This window comes from Thunnus albacares, chromosome 18 (genome assembly GCF_914725855.1).
Source record: "Thunnus albacares chromosome 18, fThuAlb1.1, whole genome shotgun sequence".
NCBI lineage: Eukaryota > Metazoa > Chordata > Actinopteri > Scombriformes > Scombridae > Thunnus > Thunnus albacares.
In genome coordinates, this window is record NC_058123.1 from 22,426,407 (window position 1) to 22,449,127 (window position 22,721).

Consider the following 22,721-nt stretch of genomic DNA (forward strand, 5'->3'; position numbering starts at 1 on the left):
CCTTAAATGCTAGCTTAAGTTAGTGAACTTGTGTAGTGTAACTGACATTACTGAGCCAGTGTACAGTTAACTCAATGTTTAAGCATATCAGATAAAGGTTTCAATAAAAGAGAACAAGTAAAATGAAAAAAATAAAAATACACTGTACCTCGCCAGAAGATGTTTGTGATGTTCTGCTTTTACCATCATTTGATTCACCCATAATTGCATAAGATGACATCAGTAAAGCAACATATTGACATAAGTGAAATAATCGGATATTTGTAATTTTGTCACCCTGGACAGCTCTGACCTGTGCTATGGTTTTTCTACAGTCATAATTGCGGGTCATGTGAAGTCACCTGGCCCTAAAAACTTTAGGGCCAATAAAAGCATAAAATTTTAAAAGAGTCATATCGGTAAATTATTGTTATGCCAATCATGTGTGCAGGGAGTCAGCCAGGTCAGCCAGAGAAGGACTGTAATATGAATGTTATAAGGATCCAAATGTAGATGCCTGAAAATCATTTCTGGCGTATGCACCCGGTGAACAACTTTCACTGGAATGAATAGAGGACCATCTTGCACAAGATAATCCAGTTCTCTCAATATATCTATCCATTTTGACAGCGTCCACAGATCAATACGCAATCATGTACTTACAGTTGGTCTGTACCCAGATAGCAAAATTGCAGTGGCCTAGATCCGGCCCTCACCCGACACTTTCGGCACTTTCATCCGACCCACGTACCACATGGAATGATGGCACTTCAGTGGTCCGCTCCTGTTTCCCAGCTCTGGGCCATAAGAAAGCCATGTCAACCAAGAGAAAAACAGATAAACCAGAACTGGCTGACATCCAGAATACACATACCCGAGAGCACCGCATCTTTACCAAAAAGGGTTTGGAATACTTGGGCCATATTTGCTATTTTACATGTGGGTCATTTCAGGCTCACATCCACTTTGTCAAGGCCAGAAGAAGGCCAATGACCAATGAAACACAACCTGTGTATACAGCTAGGTAAGTGTAACCTAACCCCAGTCAGGTAAAAAGTGAAATCAATTTGGTGAGATCAGTTTTCTTAGAGAAGCTGTTCTCAATCAAAAGACTCAATTTCAAACTTTGTCCTTAATTGCGGCAGTAGACACTCAGATAACAGAATGATGCACGCTTTGCACAAATAATGAAAATATTTTCAAATTTCAGCTAATGAGTTTGTCAACTCAGCATTAGTGAAATGTTTCCCTTCACAATCAATGCCCTGCCTTGTCCTTGGCCTTTCATGGTTATATGTGGCTCATTTGTTATGAGGAGAGGCCATCTCCTTTGTAAGCACTGTTCACTTTTCACATTTTTCTTCACACAGCATCCACACTCGCTCCATCCCTGCTCGTGCTAATTTCCACTAATGATTAGTCAAGGATAAAGAAACGATGGGGCTTTTCACACGTTGCTAACAAGTCAAAGGCTCTCACCCCACAAAGATTAAAGGCAGGCTGTTTTGTGCACTGTGGAGCGAAGACCAATAAATCCTCATTGATGCTCTAGCAGGGTAATTATCACAGGACCCAGAGGCAGAGATCAAATCACTGTGTGCTATTGACAGTGTAGCTTGATACAAACAGGTATGTTAGATCGGGCCACCAGAGGAACCACTGTGAGGGTTTATCAGTTTGACTTATCAGCCCTTGATAGCTTTAAAATCTCATACCTCTGTCATCTGCCACTGTAGGGTTTTGGCAGATCTAGCATGGCAAATTGAAAACATATGATTTCTCAATAAGCAACAGAAAATTCAATGTGTACACGAATCTTAGAAAAACACCACAAAGACAGGGTTAGCTGATGATAAAAGACTGCCAAAAGAAACCAAAAGTGCCAGCCCCAACTGTGACAGAGCAGGCAAAAACAAATCCATAGATCTACAGGAATATGGACTGTTTCTGATGCAATAAACTTGCGTCTCTGAATAAACTGTTTCACATGCTGCCATTGGTTGAATAATATCTTCTATCATTTAAATTGTTTCCTCCCAAAACAGATGTCTTACTGTATACTCTGTATATTGCATCACCACTGCCACGCAGCATGCACAGAATAATCTCAGCTATTTTCCTTTAATGCTATAGATTATTTGTAAAAACATGGCTGAGAGGTTTTGAATGACAGCTTTCCACATAAATCCTAGCTTGATGGGGTTTGCCGCTGTGGAAGAAGAGGAAAACAAGATAATCTCTGAATGGCATGAAGTATTGAGGGGTAGAAGAGGCAAGGAAAGATAAACAGCCAGAGAAAAAGAGAAAGAGAGGCAGGGAGAAATAGACAGAGAGAGATTCAATTCTTCCCTCCTCTCATTCTCGGGGTGTGTGGCACGTCTGCTCTGTATGCGTTTCCGTGCCTCCAGAAGGACTGGTGTTTGTGTGCACACACTGATGATTTTGACAGCCAGGCTGTATCAGCAGAAACAAGGCCTATAAATTGCAATGGTTTCAGATGCCTTGTGCAAGTATTGACTGCTAATATCTTGGCTTGGCCTTTATGGAATAGCACAAGAACAAACCAGACACACAGAAATATCTGTTAGCTCTGAAAGACACTGTAATTCTACAGGAGAAAATATGTGTGAACACAGTCAAATGCAACAAAGACATATGCATACATACATTTTAATGCACATGAGCATGCTCACCTATACATCTATAAATAATGCTTTCTACAGTATATACAGTATATGTTCATACAAATATACTCTATGCCCTTGTGCTTGCACCTGCTGTATATGAATGAAAGTCTTTGTCTTTCCGAAAGTGACACTTTTTTCCTGCTCCTTTACTAAACATTCACCAATTCTGCACATTCACCAAGGCTACTCTGACTCTGCAAAACAGGAAAACTTTGGGGGCTGCTTAATTATATGCATTTTTGGTAGATTTCCGTAATGACTAATGCAGTGTTTTAAATGTACAATACACAGATTAATCATAATTAAAAGAGCAACACAACAGCTGTTTAAGTAAAAGTGAGTGTTAGCAATGAAGTTATTTTGGTCATGACAAACTGTACATCAACTGCTATGAAGAATATATACTCAAAGGGAACCAAGAAACAATAAACATGATGTCTGGCTGTGGGCCAGTCTGTAACAAATGTGTTTTGACCTGCCAATATACTGGTCTCCTCGGAGTAAAGAGTATTTTTTCTTTGAACCTGCTGGAACATGTTGGTGAGATTAATCATTTATCAAGTCACCAACATCTAAAGAGTTGTGCATTTGAAGTGAAACAACAATATGGACAAACCAGCAATAAGTGTGACTTTTTTCAATCCAGACATTGCTGGAACACATGGGTGCAATGTATCATCCCCAGTTGTTATTTATGAAACCTACAAACCCTAACCTTCTTAACCACTAACCCTAATGTTAACGTACAAGTACCCCACACTATAGACCCTAAACATGTATTAATGTCCACCAACATATGTTGATTTTTTTAGTCTTGATAGAGAGATGAGAGATTAAATACAGTAGACAACACACCGAACAACAGGTAGACGATCATTGTGTCACTAGGCAATCCTCAAAATTAAGCAAAAATATGAATTCTCATGCGTAACTTTACTGAAACAGAGACACACATCTATCCAAAACCGTAAATCTTACTGCAGCAAAAGGCAAAACAAAAATGACAATTTGGCTGAGTTGATGTAACTCTGCAAAGCCACTTTGTAAAAGCAAAGGTGAACTCTGGCTCTGCACTGAGACCTGGCCTAAGCTACAGCATATTGCAAAATGTTTCCATTTTCTGATATTTTCTTATCTTATCTCTTCGGCTAACACAAGTGATGTCGACAGTCCTGATTTCAGTGATAAAAATTAAATATGATTGAAATATTCTTAATGAGATTATGAGATCATCATCATTAAACACTGCACACTGTATGCCACTTACCTACTGACTTTCATTACCCACTGACCGAGATGGTAACCGATTTTGTCCAACTTAAATTCTGTGTACAACGAAGGCAATGAAGTAAAGTCTCAAACCTAGTAAGTAAAATGTATCTACCTGTAAATCCAGTAAGACCTAATCTTTGAGACCGAGTCAGGTTAAGAGGTTGTAGATCCGATCCATGTTGTGGGGATCACAGAATTCCTAGACATCCATTAATACTCATTAATGGGATTCTCACAGGCTTAAGGCTGAGGCTGATCTCTTCTAGCGGGTGTTGCTTTCTCTCTGCAGCCAGCTGGGCCGACCAATGACTGGATGATGAAGCAAGAATACTGCCAAGGTAGTTCATCAGAGGCTTGGCCAGGATCTGAAATGTGTTATTATTAGACAGAAATATATCCTGGAGTTCATTTCATCAAGTAAATTTCGGGTATTACCGCAGGGTGGTTTGATTTATTTTCAAACGTTTATTCTGCATAGGGACACACTGGCACAACAGGTTGATAAGATTTTGTAAACTCTTAGTGGCCCCCATCTATCTGTGTCTACAGTATATATGTATCTATCCAAATTCATAATGTGTTTGGTTTCTGAATATGGGATCTTAAAGCAGGGAAAATACAGTCACTGCCCTATTTGTGTGCACGCCATCCCAAAGCTGGTCATTAATTTTCATTAAGTGCTGTCAGTAAGGACCATTAACCAGGCTAGAGAATAATCACCTCCCCAGAGTGGTGACCCGTTTATGGCACAGGTAAGGGTTAACAGAAACAGCCCACCTTAGATGTACCAACACAACACTCACGACACATACCACAGTATGCATTCTGTAATGAACCATTTTATATCAATAACAGCAAAGTGGTAAAATACTTCCCTGAAAAGGATAAAAAGGGAAAAACAAATTCAGCCCATACTATTTTGAGCTCCTCTACATATGGCGAGGTTTAAAAGTTCAGAGGAGAATTTTCCTTATCAGACAACATAAAACGATAATAGACTTAAGTCCCACGTATTGAAGGTTATTATCTTTAGAGTTATGATTTTCAGTAACATTGTTTGCGTTGGATAAACATTTCACTACTTGAATACCCACTTTTTAGCATGCTGGCACATGTTAATGTCTATAGTCTGACCTTAATCTACTAGATAAGAGCATTATCGCCTGTATTTCACACTACAGCTGTGATCACTGGGATTACTGTGAGCATTATGTGAGTTTTTTTTTTATCAAATACATCTTTCAAGATTAAAATGTATGTGTTTGGTGATGGTTTACAGAGGGTGATGGTGTCATTTTTATCAGCATCATATTGTAAAATTGGCTTAATCTGCTGGAATACCAGACAACAGCAAGAGTGTTTTTCTGTCATCGATTTTCCCCTTTAATAAGTGATGGTAGGGTTCAGGCTTCAATGAGACCCTAAGAAATATGTGACAAAGTGTTTAGACCTGACATTCTCTGAGACACTGGTTTTAGAAACAACATATTGGCAGGATTTCATCTTATACTACCGGTGTGCCATGGTTTCCAGTGCCTTTAAACATCTGTTAGCATACCAGGCTAACATGGAAGCATTAAAATCAGTAAAGGTCATGACAAAGTACATCTGAAGCTGACAAACTGCAGCTGAAGCTGATAAAATACAAAATGACAAAGTCCAAATACTACTGAGGCTGATCAAGTACAACTGAGGCTGACAAATTATAGGTGAGGCTGAAGAAGTATAGCTGAATTATAGTAAAAGGCGACAATGGACAGCTTAGACTAAAGATGAAAGTTGAGTCAAGTGAAACAGTTTTGAGCTACGGTTGACAAGCTGAGTCTGAGATAACATAATTTAACCAAGGGTGTGCTTATATAATGGTCAACATTAAATGTTGTGCAGGCCTACATTATATACATGCAGTAGATTTGAGTTATAGAAATGTCACTTTTCCAAGGATTTTCCAAACAATGGGACTTTTAAAATTTAATTAATATTAGCTGCTGAGGTTTCTATTAACACGATAAAGCAACACAACGTTATTTAACAACTTTTAGAGATTTTTGAAACAAACCTGTGATACAAACCCGGCTGCTCTCTGTATGGAGTGGCTTTGATAACTGTGGAAATATTTATCTTCTGGGTCTGAAGCCCTGGTAATCTCCAGCTGAGGTAATAGAAAACTCAGAGGAGAGACCGTCTGGGAGCAGAAAAGGTCAGGTCTCAGTGAGAAAAAAGAGTGGCATTTCCCAGTCACAGTCTTGGAAAAACAGTTGAAGTGAATTGAAAACTTCAGCCTTTAAACATCTCAAGAGTGTTATTTGAACTCTATAAGACACTTGAAATGAGCATAACAATGTTGAGTAGTGCCTACTATATATTTCTGCACCTGACTTCACAGATACTGTGATTTCAAAAGGTAAACTGCACTGAAGAAAGATAGAGAAAAACATGATTTTATTATTGTTCTATATATACATATATATGTATATTGTTATTTTTATAATGAGGCCATAATACCCATTACAGGCTCTAAAAATAACTTTTTTTTAATAATATGTCTCAGAACATGCTACAGAGATATGGATTACAGGATTTCATGTTACATTCCTTTGTGCCTTACAAAATGCACCAACAAATCCTTGAGCTTTGACACAAATAACACATGTCTTCCTATTGCAGTATAGATTACCGGATAATAAAACCATCCACTAAAAATGTGTAAATCCCCTCCTCAGATTGCACTCTGGTATAAGGAGTTGCTTTTCAGCTGTTAGTGTGGTGCTGCATTGAAACCCTGGAGTGTATCAGTAATTATAGGCTTTTTAAAATCACTCCAAATCTGACAGCCTCCAGAGCAGCAAATTTAACAAGAGGAAAGAGTGGGAGAGCGAGACAGAGATAAATTCTTATAGTATTTATAGTGTTCATAAATACAACTCTATTTTTATTATAATATATTTTAAAAGTGTTTCATAAAATACTTTTCCAGATGGCGAACATTTTTATTGACTGTAAAGGCTCTTTGGACTTTAGAGATAAGTTAGGTTTTCACCAGAAACTTGAAGTCTCACACTAAGGAATCACTGAATACAAAGAACAGATTGCGGCTCGGAAGTGTAGGTTGAATTAACACTAGACTGTATTATTGTCCTTCATCAATGGGTACAGGAAATTAATACTTTGCACTCGCCCATTCTTCAATGCACATTAAGAGCCATTGACCATTTCTACACTAGGCCTGTACTGTGACAAGCCTCTTTATGAAGTTTTTATTAAAGCCAGAGAGAAAGCAAGGAAAGCTCAAGAAGCCAGTGGGAGCTAGCAGCAGATGTTTCACACCCAAGAGGGTAAACAGCATTTGTAGGGCATGAAATTGATTCAAAGCTTTTTGATGGGGAAAGAGAGGAGAGGAAGAGGAAAGAAACATTTAGGTAAGGCCAAACCAAGTGTAAGTTCATTTCAGGTTGATTGAAAATAGAAGAGAAAAACATATAGAAAACATTGGTGTCTTTATCTACATTCAAAAAGATTTTTCCTCGAAGATTCGGCTCACTGAGGTTAGCAAGTGCAGTGATGTAAGGTGATCCCAGCAGGCAGCTCAGTTCTGAGTCTAAAGACCTGAGGCAAGCTGTGTGATACACATATTGTGCAATTTTTTGTATAACGCCTTTGGTTTGGGGGGAGGTGACATCTTCTTAATGTACAGTGAGCTGTCAGGCCTGAGGCTGTGTACGAATGGGTGCTACATCCATTTCAATGCTCACTCCCTGGAATCTTATCCTTTAACAGAGGTAAAAACACAGGACCATTTAATAAGGTGAACATGGCTTTAAGTTTGTTTTTTTGATTTCAACATTCTATTGTGTTTTAAGATTTTGTATATTTTGCATACTTTTGTATACTTATGACATTTTGGTGGATGTGTAACATCCATTAGAGGTGAAATAAGACAGTTCTGAGGGGGGAGGGAATTAGTCTGACTGATCAGCTGTTGTATTTTGTCTTGTAACAATAGCAAAGAAAAAAAAAAGTTCAGTGGATATATATATATATATATATATATATACACACACAAATTCCTTATGATTTTAATAACCCCAAATCAGACTATATTATTGTTATTTGAATATTTTTACCACTTAAGTTTGACCTTTTTCAGACTTTTCAGTAGATTCAGTAACAGCATTGACTTCAGAGGCCTGGACCACCTCAGGCTGCACCACAAGCTCTCCCAGTCCAAACACTTAGTTCTCTCCTCAGCAGTCCCTGTGTAATCCCAGATCAAAGGTCTCAGAAAATCAGGATAGATTCTCTTGGGTAAGAGCCACATGAGTGATATGAAGCAACGTTTTTATCTTGCTCCCGCGGGTTAGCTCCTGCTAAGCTTGCAAATTGTTTTGTAACTTTTTTTCTTTGAATATTTTTTTCATTCCCAAACTTTTCAGGATATATACAAATCAAAATATAGTTATGCTAAATATTATTAACTCTAGTTCCTTGATCACAAACTAAGTATCAAGAAGACATAAGCAAAACCACGTTTACTCTGTGTTTAGATATTATCGGCAGTTTTAAATAACACTATTAGGTATGGATGAGAGATGTTTAATCAAAATGAGTTTAACACTGCCATTGCAATGTTTGGCAGAATGGATAATGCTCCAATCTCTGTTCGTTGGGAGCCTTCACAGATCAGATCCAGCCAACAGTCGATCCACCAACTGTCATGTCACTTTCATTTGGATTTGCTACTAGTTTCACTAGTTGTGGGTAAAAACAGTGTTTGTCGTCAGCTGAAAGTTGGAAATGTGTGAGTGGGTGGAGAGCGGCCGCTCAGCAGACAGCTTCATTTGGTTTCTCACCGGGTCCTTCTGGTGGCTCTGAGCAGATGTGTCTTGGAGTAGCTGTATTTCTTAACTCAGGAAAAGTAATGTGATGTCCCACGCAGGAAAGTCCTGAGCTTGCCAAACTCACAAACATACACCAAACGCACACACACGGCACCATCCTACCACCATAGCTTGTTGTGTTGTAAATCATTGCCCTTTCACTGGTCTATTAAGATATGGAAAGCTCCACATGGGATTTATACAGTCAATCTATTTTACTGGTCTTTGGTCTCTGTGCTGCCATCAGGTTTGTTCCTTAAGTGCCTTATCAGTTAAATGCAGCTGTGATGGACCATGTGCTCAGTTGCAAATGTAACTCCGACTTTAGTATGAATAAAAAGCTACAGTATATTTACTGCATAAACTATATGTCAGCGTACATATATATGATATACTGTATGTTGCCAACATTATATACAGTATATATTTCGGAGTAACTTACTGTATGAAAAAATACATTACATTTTTACAATTAAAAGTGGCACTCCAAACACAGTTATGATATATCTAATTTACTTTAACATCTTTCCTTATCTTCACACCACCTGTGGTGACAGTGCATAGTCATTATTTTATCTAGACTAGCATTATATCAATGTATAGTCTAGTTTCTTTCTCAGTGTATCAGACTGCAAAACATCCAAAAAGATTCATATTTGCACAACTTCTGAACTTCATACTCAACTAAGTACAGGTTCCCTATCAGGGAAGGAAGGATCTTGATTTGTGAGGTGACAAAGAACAACCACTTTCATAAATAATAGTGTTGTAATGCACTTAACCTGAAACACAATTGATATCCTCTCACTGACAATGATGGGTTTCTCTTTCTGTCCAAATTTGATGTCAATATTAATGTTAAATGGATGAAAAATGTAAAGCATCACCAGAAACACAGTGAGAAGCAAGTGATTTCACCTTTCCTTTTCTGTGAGAAAGCTGATATTTTCCTCGCTGCATCACACTGTAGCTGCAGTAATAAAGATTATGCCATGGCCTGGGCGAAAAGCCTATTACACTCTGCTGTGCATTAGTGAAATATACAATAAAAGTGAAAAAAGGTACCAAAGCCAAATCTCATTTCTTGAAAGGTTGTTGCACCGCTGGATTGTGTATTTGCAGTTTCCCTAGTTTCCCAAATTAACTGAGTAAATCCAACAGAGCAGCAGTGAGCTCACCGGTTAGAATTCAAGATTGCTTTAAATATAACACCTTGGCATTAATATAACACCAGAGTTAAAGTGTTTGACTTCACCGAATTATGAGACTTCATATCTTTAACAGCAACTGAATGAGAAAAGAGATGGATGTCAGTGCCCATTTTACACATTGGAAGGATCGCTATACTAAAAATGCTGCAGCTGTTTGGTTCATGGAGGGAACTCAGTGTCCAAGGTGAATACAAACATCAATGTTTTACAGTTAGTTTTAGCTTTTTTATTTTAGAAAGCTACTTCAATTTTATTTTATTTGGGAGAAAAATGCAATTATAAACCACTCTGGGCCTTTTGAGACATAGCTCAGTACATTTTGAAGGTGAGCATTTCACAAAATCTTGCAGACATCACTAATTCAACAAACAATGTCACCAGTGCTGCTTTTTCTCTTCTTGTCCTCTGCTGACTGCTCTGACCACAGCAGCTTTACTGAAGCATGACATTACAGTCTGTTGGCTAACCGCTCTCCCCCCATTCATACAAGCGCTGGTATTGTTCGCTGCTTTTTGGACATCTTTCTCCTTTTTAAGCCTTTTTTTTCTTGATTTGATCTTGATGTAGGCAGCTCAAGATCATTTTTTTCTCTCTCTCTCCCTTTTTCAATGCAAGTGTACAAATGCAGCCAGAAGAAACTAAGCAGTCACCATGTTTACTATATGTTATATAACCATATTAAACATACTGTAGTCTGCAGGCTTATATAAACTCAGCTTCACCCAAAAATCCCACTGAGTATGTGATCAGCTAATCCATATACAGTGGGGTACATTTTGTAAATAATAATGACATTAACATTTTACCACCTACTGTTCCACCCACAGGGCGCCTGCAGAATGCAGAACTTTTATGGGCTGCTAGTACTATTTAAAAATAATATGAACATGCAATGCATGTTTTACAGAGTAAACAGTACAACTGGAATCTTAGCAAATATGGGTTTCAAAGGGGGTGAGTTTTAAAGGGTTAAACAAAACCGATTGCTTTTTATATGAGGGAGCCCATTTGTGAAATTTAAAAATGATGTTTTATTTAGAGGGCAATTCTGCAAATTTATGCATGCAGTGTTCAGCAGAATAAACAAATAGTCCTGAATGACAAGACTTCAGTATTTTACTGATTCACTGGCTGGCATCCGGGAGACACAAGAGACAATTTATTGAGCATGGTCCAACTTATAACTTATAACTGTAGCCAAACAAAATATTTTTGATGTGTTTGTTTTGCAATAAATTAAAGGCTTATAAGCATGGAACCATGAAGTCAAGTGTCAGTCTAAACTTTCTGGCATAAAATTCCCTCTTTGTGTTTCCTCGGACAGTGTTTCCCTGTTGAGCTGCGGTGGAAGTAACACAAAGAGGGACTTTGGCACTAAAAATATTGTAAAGATATCTTTTTGATTTGACTAATTTAGATGGTTGAAGCGTCATATTAGCTTAAAAAATGCTGAAATACATTTTTGCACAAGAGGAGGACTGTGGATTTGGGCCTCTGTCACTTAAATTGTAAGTGCATTATGAAGGGATCTTCTAATGGTCAATATGAACAGGAGGAATGATTACGGCAAGAAAAACCTGTTTCAATGTCCGGCTTTGGTTCACTCACACCACTCTCATAGTGTCACTTTTGGTCACAGCAGACTGTTGTTTTCAGAGAAAAAGGTTTAAATACCCACTATAAACTACCTGCTCATTACCAAACAAACACAGTTAGTGACTAGCTGGTGAACATAGAGAGCAAAAACAGAGCTAAAAGAGAGTGAATATTGGACTTGCATTCACCAGACAGAAACATGACTCCATAACTACTGGACGTGGAAATAAGCAAATGATGAGGTGTAACAAGTTCGCCATATCAACTTATGATATGTCAGTGTTGTGTTCATAACACTGTCCCCAAGTGGCCAAATGATCAGTTATGCAGGTGTACTGTGTAAGACTGTCATTTTGCCACTCTGAGCATCTGAATGAAACATGTGAAATAAAAATACTTCATTATAGACAACTAAGGGAGAATAAGTATATATAAAGAGTCAATCAATAGAGTAAAGCTGAATTCAAATCAAATCACAAATATGTTACAAACATCTCTCAGAAAACAGCAAGTTATGTTGGAGCCATTGATCACATTCCCCCATGCTATGAAGTCAAACTTGTGCAAGTTTCCATTCCTGTTTTCTTCTCAGATGATAAACTGAGCTGAGGACAAACAGAACAGGGAGTGAATCGATACCTCCATTTACAACATGAAAATTACCTGTGGAGAGAGAGGGAGAGGAAAAACAAACCGATAATCTTCAGACTGTCATTCCCCTTGTGCAAGGGGGAATCAATCACGGGTTGAATTTCATACAATGTGCACCTTGGAAATCACAATCATACATCATAAAAGGTACATCCCTTTAGTGGAGCAGGATTGTAAACATACAGACAACAACAACACACACACACACACAGACTTTCTTTTTGTTCAGTTGCTCTTTAATGGGTTTGTGAAATGTGACTTTTAGAGAGTGCAGAAACCAAACCAAGAAACACGTGCCCTTTCTTTTCTGTGTGACATGGTCATCAAGAAGCTGTTCAAGTGCTCTGAATAGAGAGTTGGCTTTTTACTTGTGTTTTTTTACAATAAAGATGCACTGTATCTGGAAATGCATCAGTGTTCATTAAAGATAGGTTCAAATCTAATCAAAATAAAATACCACTTGTCATTAAATCTCAGACAAAATGATTAGAAGGATAAGTAGTGTTTTTCAGGATTGACGTACTAAATGAGAAGTGTGGAGATAACAATGCAAGCTTCACAAACAAACAAAAAAACAAACAAACAAGACTACTATCAAACCCCAGGATTTCCTTGCTTCATGATTCATATGTATGTGTGTGTTTGTGTATGTGTGCGCGTGTACGTGTGTGTGTGTGTGAGACAGTGAGGAAGTAGAGATCTCATCTCACTGCGGCCTTCTGCCCCGTGACTCAGAGACATCCAGTGTCAAGACTTTGCCTTCAGGGCCGATGTTATCTGCAGAGCCAGAGGAATTGAAGTGGCACGCCAGCATCATACACCTCCCACTCATCATGCTTCAGTGCTATCTCATCTTAGTTCCCCTACGGATAATGACCATGTTCCTGTCTGGTCCATGTATGTATGCACACGTGTACGTGCCCACACACACAGAAAGAAAGAGAGAGACAGAAGAAAGGCCTTAAAATGTTCAGTGTTCCTTTAAATGGTTGTCAGATATGGGAGACAGGTGAGGGACCCCTGTCATGAGAGAAAACAGAGCAAGTAATTGGGACATTTGCAGTTCAAAGTGCAAAAACACATAAATAGCCATAAATAAACAAGTACCCACAGAAAAACGATGTGACTGCACATGAAATAGTACAGTCACATAGTGCAGTCACATTTACATAGTACAGTGCACATAAACAGCAGCAATATCTCTTTAAGTAGTTATCTAATATATCTAATTAAGTAGTTATTTTGACTCCAAATTTTCTCTAAACCAAACTGTTATTAAAAAAAAAAAAGTTATTATTGTGCCTGAACCTATAACTGTAACTAGAGCATGGTGACATCATAAAACTTACTTTACTTTTCTACTTGCGATGTTGTCCAGCTGATAAGGGCATCAGAAAAGGCTTTGTCTTTTAATTTAGAAGACTTCTTAAAAAAAAAAAAAAAAAGATGAGAAGTTTGTTCATTGTCAGCCATGATGAAAATGGCATTTCACTGCTACACGCTGTACTTAAAGGTAATGCCGTAATAACAATAATGTAATTCTCCTCCCGATGATACTAAATGTGTTCAAGCAGGGTCTTGTTTGCTTGAAGAGTCCAATTGAACAGGCCACTAATGTAGTACATAAGTGGACTGAAAGCCTTGAGATCAGGAGTGACTTTTCAAAAATGTGCAATTTTAATGATTACCTTGTTGGCTTCTCTGTTCTTGGTCCTAAATGTAATATTATAATTCAGTGTACAAAAAATAGACAAGGTAATGTTCATTTTTGTTGTTAGTTGCCTAGCAACAGTTCGCATTACTTAAACCACTTGAATGTTGAGCATAGAATGTACTTCCATGAATATATTTATCTAATCCAAACCCATTTTCAATTTTGCATATCACTGCAGATGCTTTGAACTTGTTCTGTCTGTCTGTCTGTCTGTCTATCGATCTGTCTATCTATCTCACATTTCCCTTTCTCATGTTTCTCATACTGTCAGTTTCTCTTCTACACCTCTTCTTAAACATGAATTTCTTACTGATGATGTTTACTGAACAAACCCAGTGTCACTGACACTCAGCCTTGCTGTGGCTTCCCTTCTATTTTCTGTTTAACAAGGCAAGTTTGAGATATCCACTCCCTGCTGCGCTCGGAAAGCTGGGCTGAGGAAACGGTTCACAGAGGCTGAGGACGATAAGATGACATGCGGGCTGGCAAAAAAGATGACGATGAAGATAGCTTGTGGTGTGACAATGAATAATTACATACAAAGAGATGTCAGAGCCTTGACAAAACTGGTTTGGTTGCTAGAGTCTGCCATGGCCAAGAGAGGTGTTAGGAGATCATTCTTTTTTATTGCTACCGTTGTTTCCACAAAGCAGTTTTAAAGATAAATTTGACCTGATATTTATATTGACACTTAAAGTTATTATTATATTATTATACCATATGGTCATATTTGATTCTTTACAGGGGTTACAAATCAACAGCAGCAACAACTAGAGTGCAAAAGCAGTGCTGAACTATTTTGCCACACCTAATGTTTTATTGGATATGAGTTAAATACAGAATTTTGGTCAGACAGATATTCCAACGAAATTTTTTTTTTTTTTTTAATATCAAACACTGAATCTGTAAAATGTAAAGATGGCTGCAAAGTTTGGAGCTTTCTCCCTCCCAGACAGCACCTGTAGGTCTGGATGCATTGGATGGTAACAATATCTTCAAACACTGACCCATTATCTAAATGTCCTTAGAATAAAGACAAAGCACTCGTGTAGGAAAATCCAATTCTCCATTGTCCATTGATATGCTCAGATCTTCATTTTTAATGATATTTTTATTCCAAAATATGGCAGCTTTAGTCTGTCGCTATGCTAACTGTTTATGTCTGGTACTTGTGACCATCGAAGCAAACATGGTTGCTAGAAACAGATATAAACAGTGAACCACAATAGCGACAAACCAAGGCTGCTTTTTTTTCGTGCCATAAATTGTCAAAAACTTGTGTGGATTATTCTGAGTAGATATATTGTTTGATATTTGTCGTGTTGTTGTTAAAACTGTAGGGAATCCAAGCTGGCTACAGGAGCCAGCTACAAATCTTTCAAAGCTGGCAGCTTTAAGCCTACAGGTGGTGAGTATTTGACATTCAAAACATAGGTTTTTGATGGAGTATTACATTAATAATCTCTTCTGTAGCCTGTGTGGCTCTTTCTTCCCAGATATGGATTGTACTGAATGGTCTAATTGATTTCATCCAGAAGGGATGAGGTGGGATTTTGTACAGACTCAAAATAGACAAAGCTGGAATCAAAAAAAAAAAGAAAGGTAAAAAAATATTTATAAGTGTCAGTCTGTAGTACACAGTGTGAGCCACACATCCCATGAATACTACCCTGCCTTTTTTTCATTCACTCTTTGCCTGTTTGTCCTACACTCAGTCTATCCTTATACTATCATTCACACAAGCTACCACTTCAAAGCTATTGTAACTATTATACAACTTCTTTTGCAAGGATTTGCATACTTGTAACCACTGTGCCAAGCACTGAACTCCCCATTTCTGAAGTTCATATTTCACCCACTTACATCCCAAACAGTCCTCCAATTTAAACAACCACATAAGTTCTTTGACCATGTGCTCCAGAATGAAACATAGACACATTTTCTAACCAGGTGCCTCTATCAGCAGTTATCAGCAGGATGACATCATTTGTCGAATTACTGTGCAAAATAAATGGTTTTTTATGGTGTGACAATGCTGTGGTTAAAGGTGCAATATATGACATTCAGCCCCACTAGATGTCGCACTAGAGCACCAGCATCTCAGACAAAAACAGAGTTACCAACGAAACAAAAGTTAAGCAACCTCATGGCAACAGTAAACACCATGACAATCGTGGTTATGTTTTTTTTTTAAAACTGTCCTGACTCACAGTTGGAAATGGGAAGCAAACAGTGGTCTCCTGCAGCAAAGTCCACTAAGTCCACTTTTTGCAAGTTAGGATCTAACCAGCCACCCAACCCATCACCTCTGAATATGGAAATACTGTATGTCATCTTATATAGACATCATCTGAACTGTGCCACTTCTCCATGTCATAATTACTACAGCCATTAGATGGCATCTGTCACTCAAATGTAACTATAGGTTGTTTTTGGCGACTGACATTACGACCTATTGTGTTGTTTTCTTGGGAGGACAGGCTCCCCTATTAAGCCTTTTCCACCTGGAGCTCCACATCAAACTGACTTCAAATGTCAAACAAGGCAAGCTCAGCTTTGGAAATAAGGAGAACTTCCTTGACAGTGACTGTAGAGAAATCTTTCTGAAACTGAGGGAAGCTAAATGTCATGATGAATACGTAAAAACACCCTAACTGTCTTCATCAGTCCATCAATCTCCCACTCCTTTGACTTGCATCAAGCAGCTCTTGTCAAAACAATAATCCCTCTGCGTTTGCTCTCCTTGTTGCAGCACAATATGCAGCTTGTCATACTTCCTTTTAATAATGCTTTGTTCACTTAGCTGTTTTTTTTTTCTTCTTTTTTATGCAAATAAGTGTAAAGGAAATGAGTAAATCTAAATAAATGTAATGAAAAGAAGTCAGCCCAGGAGTTTTCATGTGTGACAAACCAATTAGTCATAGAAAGCTTTCCTGCATTCATCAGCATAGTTAAATTAACACACTTACTTATGTTGCGTTACTATTTTGTGTGATTTTCTCACTTTGTCAAATATGGTAATTGCCATGCATCTACTTGCTGTAATTTTTTAGCCCTTGGGAACTTTTTGTTGCCCTCCCCTAGGGCATTAAATTCTGTCTTTGCTTTAATTTTCAGACTACAGTACGATATTTTCCCTCATGATCAAAAACCATTAAACTTAAATTCAGCTTTATACCTTGTCCATTATCACACAGGCTTCAGCTAGCAGTGCCTGGACAGTGGACACGGTGAGAAAGCTTATACAAATCAGCTTTACAGTCTCCTGTAACTCATCTGAGTTTGCAGCATGCCAGGTATGCTTCAGGGATGTTTGGTGCAATACGCTGAAATTTGAATTGCAAATATGCTTGCTTGCACTAAATTTATAATGTCATATTGAGCCAAACTGCTGCCCCCACTGTTGTACTTAGACAATGTGAAGACTTTAAAGCCCTAAATGGAGAGGGATGGGAGAGTTGATCATGTTTATTAAGACTGCTTGGCTTCTTGCGCAGAATCGTGCTCTGCAGCAGCCTACAGGAATGGTGTGGCGTGAAGCTGAGTAGATGTGAAATGTGGGCACAAGCTGTGGGCGAGATCCACTTCCTCTGTCTCCATAGAGATGACAGAAAGACAGGAAGGCCCTCTGCATGCTAGGCTGTCACTAATTCAAGATGGCAGCCACAGTCAGAAGAGCTGGCATCTAATGATAATGTGTCTGAGGAGGTCATTGCTGGTGACAACAGAGCAAAACATCTGTAGCAGCTACGTGAAATACCTTGTATCATTTTCTGCTTGATAGAGCTCTGCCATCTGCCTGTAATGTAACATTCATCAGTGACACAGATTCACAAAAAAGAGACCATCTGCTTATGAGAGAAGGTCATTTGCCTATATTTGTTTTTTTATGACAACGGTGTCTCACTGCATTAGTCTACTGTCCTCACCAGAAAAATAACAGCACTGGTTGCTTAAAACAATCTATGTTTGCAATTCTGACAACTGGGCAAATCCTCTGCTGAGGATGATCGTGTAATACGATTGAACACTCCAGAACTAATGGCGCTTGTGGTTAGATTACTTTGTCAAGATCTGATGTATGTTTACATTTCAATAAAGATGAAATGTTGTGGCTGTGAGAATAATGACTTTATCTCAGTGGCAAAGTCCTTTTCAGACTGTGAAACAGTGTCTGAAAACACCTCCCACCACACCTTTCTATGGTTGAAAATGAGGAGACTGTGTCTGACAATTTTTGTAACTTTCCAAAACTGACAATCATGCTCACTTCATGCAGCGACTGATGTGGAGTGGTGAGATAGTAAGTCAGACTTAAACTTCTCTCTAGCACTCTTTTTTTGCTTTTGATTCTGCACACTACTTTAACTTTTTGCATATACAAATGAATGCAACTTCACAAATGCCTTCAAGGAGCATTCATGGAGTCATGCCGTTATCCTCAGATGTAATGTTCATTTTGTCAAGACTACAAAGAAGCACAAATGACACTGTGCTCAGTGTGATGCAGCTAGGAGACAACTATGGTGGCAGGCTTTTTTTCCTTGCCTTCACGTGTGGCAGTTCGAAATGGGTATAACCACTTTTGCCTTCAGATGTGATATTTCAAGCATACTGCCAGCTTTGTATTGCCACAAAAAGTCTTAGGAAGGAGGAATGGGTGGATGGTTGTGTGTTCAAACCGCGGTCCACAGTTTGAATCCTCTCTCCTATCAAATGTCAGTGTTGGTGTTTTCACATTTGGCCTGGTTGGAGAAGTTTTTCAGTGCTGAAGCCATTTTCTCTGAGAGATTGTTAGGTAGTATGAGAGTTGTTGATCGTGAGCATGGTCCAGAAAAATGGTCTTGGGTCCACCACAGAATGGTGGTCTGGGGTTTGCTTCAAGCAGTTTGCAGAACTCATGCTCACCAATCGGATGTCGGTGACATATTGTGTAGTCATGGGCAATGGAGTGTTAAAACACCATCAGTAGTCTAAACCTATACTTCAAAGCCTCTATTTGTAGAATCTGGACATTTCCAGCCCCTCAGTGGTCATATCAAAAAAAGTACTCACCTATTTCCCATGGATTCGACCAGTAGACACCAAGACAGTAACACACTGAGTGTTCTGATTTTCGCTGGAACTGTCTTATTCATCATAAGTCATTTTTGGAATGGTTTTGGTATCAGAGCCTGTTTGTTTAAATTTTGTACAAACAGTGCAAATTCAACGAAGTACAACTAGGATGGAGTTAAATTGATAAGAAGGTTACGCAGTATACAATTTACATCTTTTCATTTCGGTGAATTTCATGCAGACACTGACTAGAACTCAGAGGCAAAATGTAACATCCAGATTCAGACACCCTGCAGTGAACCTGGCTCGTGGTCTCGCATAGCCAGACTTATCTCCACAGCGCTGTGCCAGTGCTGGAGAAAGGTCTGGCTGCACCCACTATCAATTCTGCAATATGGGAAAAAACGCTCTGGCTTGTTTGAATTTCTTCAAACCAATCACAATCATCTTGGGCAGCGCTAAGCCCAGGGTGCAACAAGGGTGCCCTTGCTAAAATAGTGTCAGGGAGGAACTTGTCCCTGGCATTAACATGGCTAAATCCCTGCAAAAGGAAACGGCACATAAAACAGTAGAAGACTTATGTCAACTATGTGATATGACTTTTACTGATAAAAAAGATAAATAACTTGCCATATTCAGTGTGTAGGTTGCTAGCTCAGAGGCTGTTCTTGGTGTTTCCTGTAGCGGGATTTTGAAAATGTGGCAGTTAAGAATTTAAAAATAATTAGATTTTTCAGAAGCATAATTCTATTCTTTTCAGAGTTATGTGATTATATTCCTCGGGTTCCATTTTCTTAACACATAATGTCATTGTTATTTCGGCATTGTTGCTAAGGTTATTACTGTGTAGAATATGCTGCCAGAGTGTAAATAATACAAATAGGTAATGTGTGCTCTTTTTCTGGGTTGATTGTGTGTCGATCTATTGGCAATTCCTGAGGGCTGCAGTAGGGAGAATCACACTCCTCTCCCTCACTCCATACAAATGAGTGAAGGCAAGAGCAGTGTGCGGGTTTCTTCATCTATCTCCCCTCACTATTTTCCCTGTTTTAAGGTAATTACGGTAAACAAAGCACTATAAACTAGAAAGAGGTGAATTTTGTACTTTTATGTTGTTGAAGAGTTTCTGGCTAACTCCGTCACCGTGTAAGCTAGCTACTGCTATTGCTTTGCTCTAGCTTCCAACTATTGTTCTGCCATTTTTTACATTTAAGCTTGTCAACAAGATATTTTCTGTAAGGTGCTTAAAAATGTTATTTTATTGCTGTAAAAAAATCAGTTCATGTGTTAGCTAAAATACAAAAGTTAAAAAGGTAAATGTATTTCATCTAAGTTACAGTCTATGTTGCACAGTGGTTAAAAATATAATTTACGTTATTTAGAAAAACAATGGAGGATAACTTAGCTGTGGTCCTGAGACTGAGTGTATTCATATGGGAAAAATGTGTGAATTTGGTTGTACTGTATATAATAGTAGGGGGAATCACACTCCTTTCCCTCACTCCATACAGATGAGTGAAGGCAAGAGCAGTGTGTGGGTTTCTTCATCTATCTCCCCTCACTATTTTCTCTGTTTTAAGGGCACAACAAAAACAGTGAGATGCAGATAGCGGAAGGGGAGGAGAGTGCCGTCTGAAATAGCTGGCCAATGGCAGGCTTATACCCACAGTGTACATCCGCTGAGTCAGACTAGACTCATCATGGACCTGTGTTCAATGATAGGCTGTCTACTTTTATAACTACTACTAGCTACTTCTATAAATGAGCTTTTCCACTCTCACTCATGCTCTGCCAACTGTTCTCCCTGAGCTCTACTCGTCTTTGTCTCCTGACATCAAAAGGCTACAGTTTCCTCAATAAGACAAGATCAGTAAGTGTATGAGTTGCTTTGATCTTTATATGATTCCAGTAGGGAATAAAGGCTGGCCCTCAAACTCCCTATCACCATGTCAGTGAAGTGTATATTTATGTGCTTGACCTTAATAGCTGTGATTGGCTAACCTCCATTTAGCCCTCTTCCAGCATCCTGTCAATAAGTCAAGAGTGAAAAGATAATGGTTTGACTGTTCTCGTCCAAAGAGGCCCACTACCGGGAATAGAGGAATGGAAATACTCTGTGAGTGACACATCTTTTACAAATCCCTTTAGTAAAAAAGCGCTTTAACATGAGTCATCAGAGTGCGTGACGGGCTCAGTCAATACTGAGCCAACATCATTCACCTCTAACTGGTGGAGCCCTGTTTTGTGATGCCACTCTTGCTATCAGGCCAGAACAAATAGGACGGCACACATGGGGGGTGGTGGGGGGGCCCGATCATGGAAGGCAAGAGGCTGGGAATGGAAAAGAGAAGGGAGCAAATTAGAGACGTAAGCCAGCTAGACAAGCAGAGAAGTGCTTGACTCTATTTTCTTCTATTGATCCAATAAAAACGGTAACATAAAATCAGTCTAACAAATAATCATTAATAGCTAATCAAGTCCACATTAATATCACAAAACAAATCAAATTTAACTTTCATTTAAATATATTAGAAACTCAACACTGTGTATTTAATTAACTCATTTATTGTGTTGGTGATCTTACCATCATCTCTCACAACATCAACAGCTGTTCAGTGCTCCTTCCTTTACTGTTTATAAATGCTTGGTAGCGAACTGTTGAAAATCGTGTTGTCTCAAACTGAGAAGGTTTCCAGTTACCTTAGTGTTGTTTTTGATGTATGAGTGACAGGTTCACCAACTCCATTCGGTTCAGGGTCTGAGAATGATTCCCCATTATTCAGTGCATCAACTTACCTTTCAGTTCAAGGTGAGTCTGCTCTGTGTTTTCTGACTGCAGGCTCCTCCAAGCTATTCAGGCTGTTAAAGTCCCTTTGGCTCAATCATACAGTGTATGAATGTGTATGTGCTCTCTGTTACCCTCATGCTACATTTAAACTGTCTGTTGCCATGGCAATTTAGCAACTTGAACCTGTTTTTGTGTAGCTTTTTGAGGTCCTTTCCATTATTTTGGTGGTCTTTTAGATTTAATTTTCTACATAATAGAAGCACCTCCATCATTCTGGCATTTGGACTTCAATCTTAGGGGCCACACTCAACTTATAGTGATTTTTAACAGATTTTTTTAAAGGTGCTTTGTAATTTTAGATACTTTGCACAGTACGTAATATATACCTATAATAAATAGATTAAAAATCTGCATCAAGTATGTTACAGCCATATTAATCTTATGCATCTCACTGGCTTCATGCCATTTGAAAAATACAGGAAGATCTACTATAGCCCACTCATAACAGATGTTTTCAGTCTTATGAAACTGGATACAAAAGTAAGAATTTAAATACGGTTGAGTGGGCCAATATTTTGGGAAGTTGCATTTCGTGATCCTGAGGGCAAGGCTGCAGTTCATCAGTTAATTAAGCACAAAATCTCCCTGTCTAAACCATTAATCAAAATGTGCACATATGTAGTTAATATTGCAAGAAGAAACTGAAGAGGTTTATTCATTTCCTCTCACTCTGGTATCACAAGTATGCTGAATCAAATGTTCAAAAAATCCCAGATATGTTTAGCGAGAGCATGAGAAAAGAACTTTAACCAAAGAGCTTTTTTTAAAGTGAATGTTATTGTTTGACAAAATGAGGCATTGCTCATGTTGAAACCTTTGAATTCTCGA

The 22,721-nt window shown here is 38.5% G+C and overlaps 1 long non-coding RNA gene across 1 annotated transcript; it reads right to left on the reverse strand.

Annotated features, from left to right (window-relative positions):
- Nucleotides 1-12,507: 12,507 nt before the first annotated feature.
- LOC122968603 lies at nt 12,508-16,117 on the reverse strand. The gene is made up of 3 exons (XR_006398847.1): nt 13,962-16,117; nt 13,623-13,698; nt 12,508-13,293 (listed from the first exon to the last, which is right to left on the reverse strand). It is a non-coding gene; the product is annotated as an uncharacterized LOC122968603 (long non-coding RNA).
- Between the last annotated feature and the right edge of the window lie 6,604 nt (nt 16,118-22,721).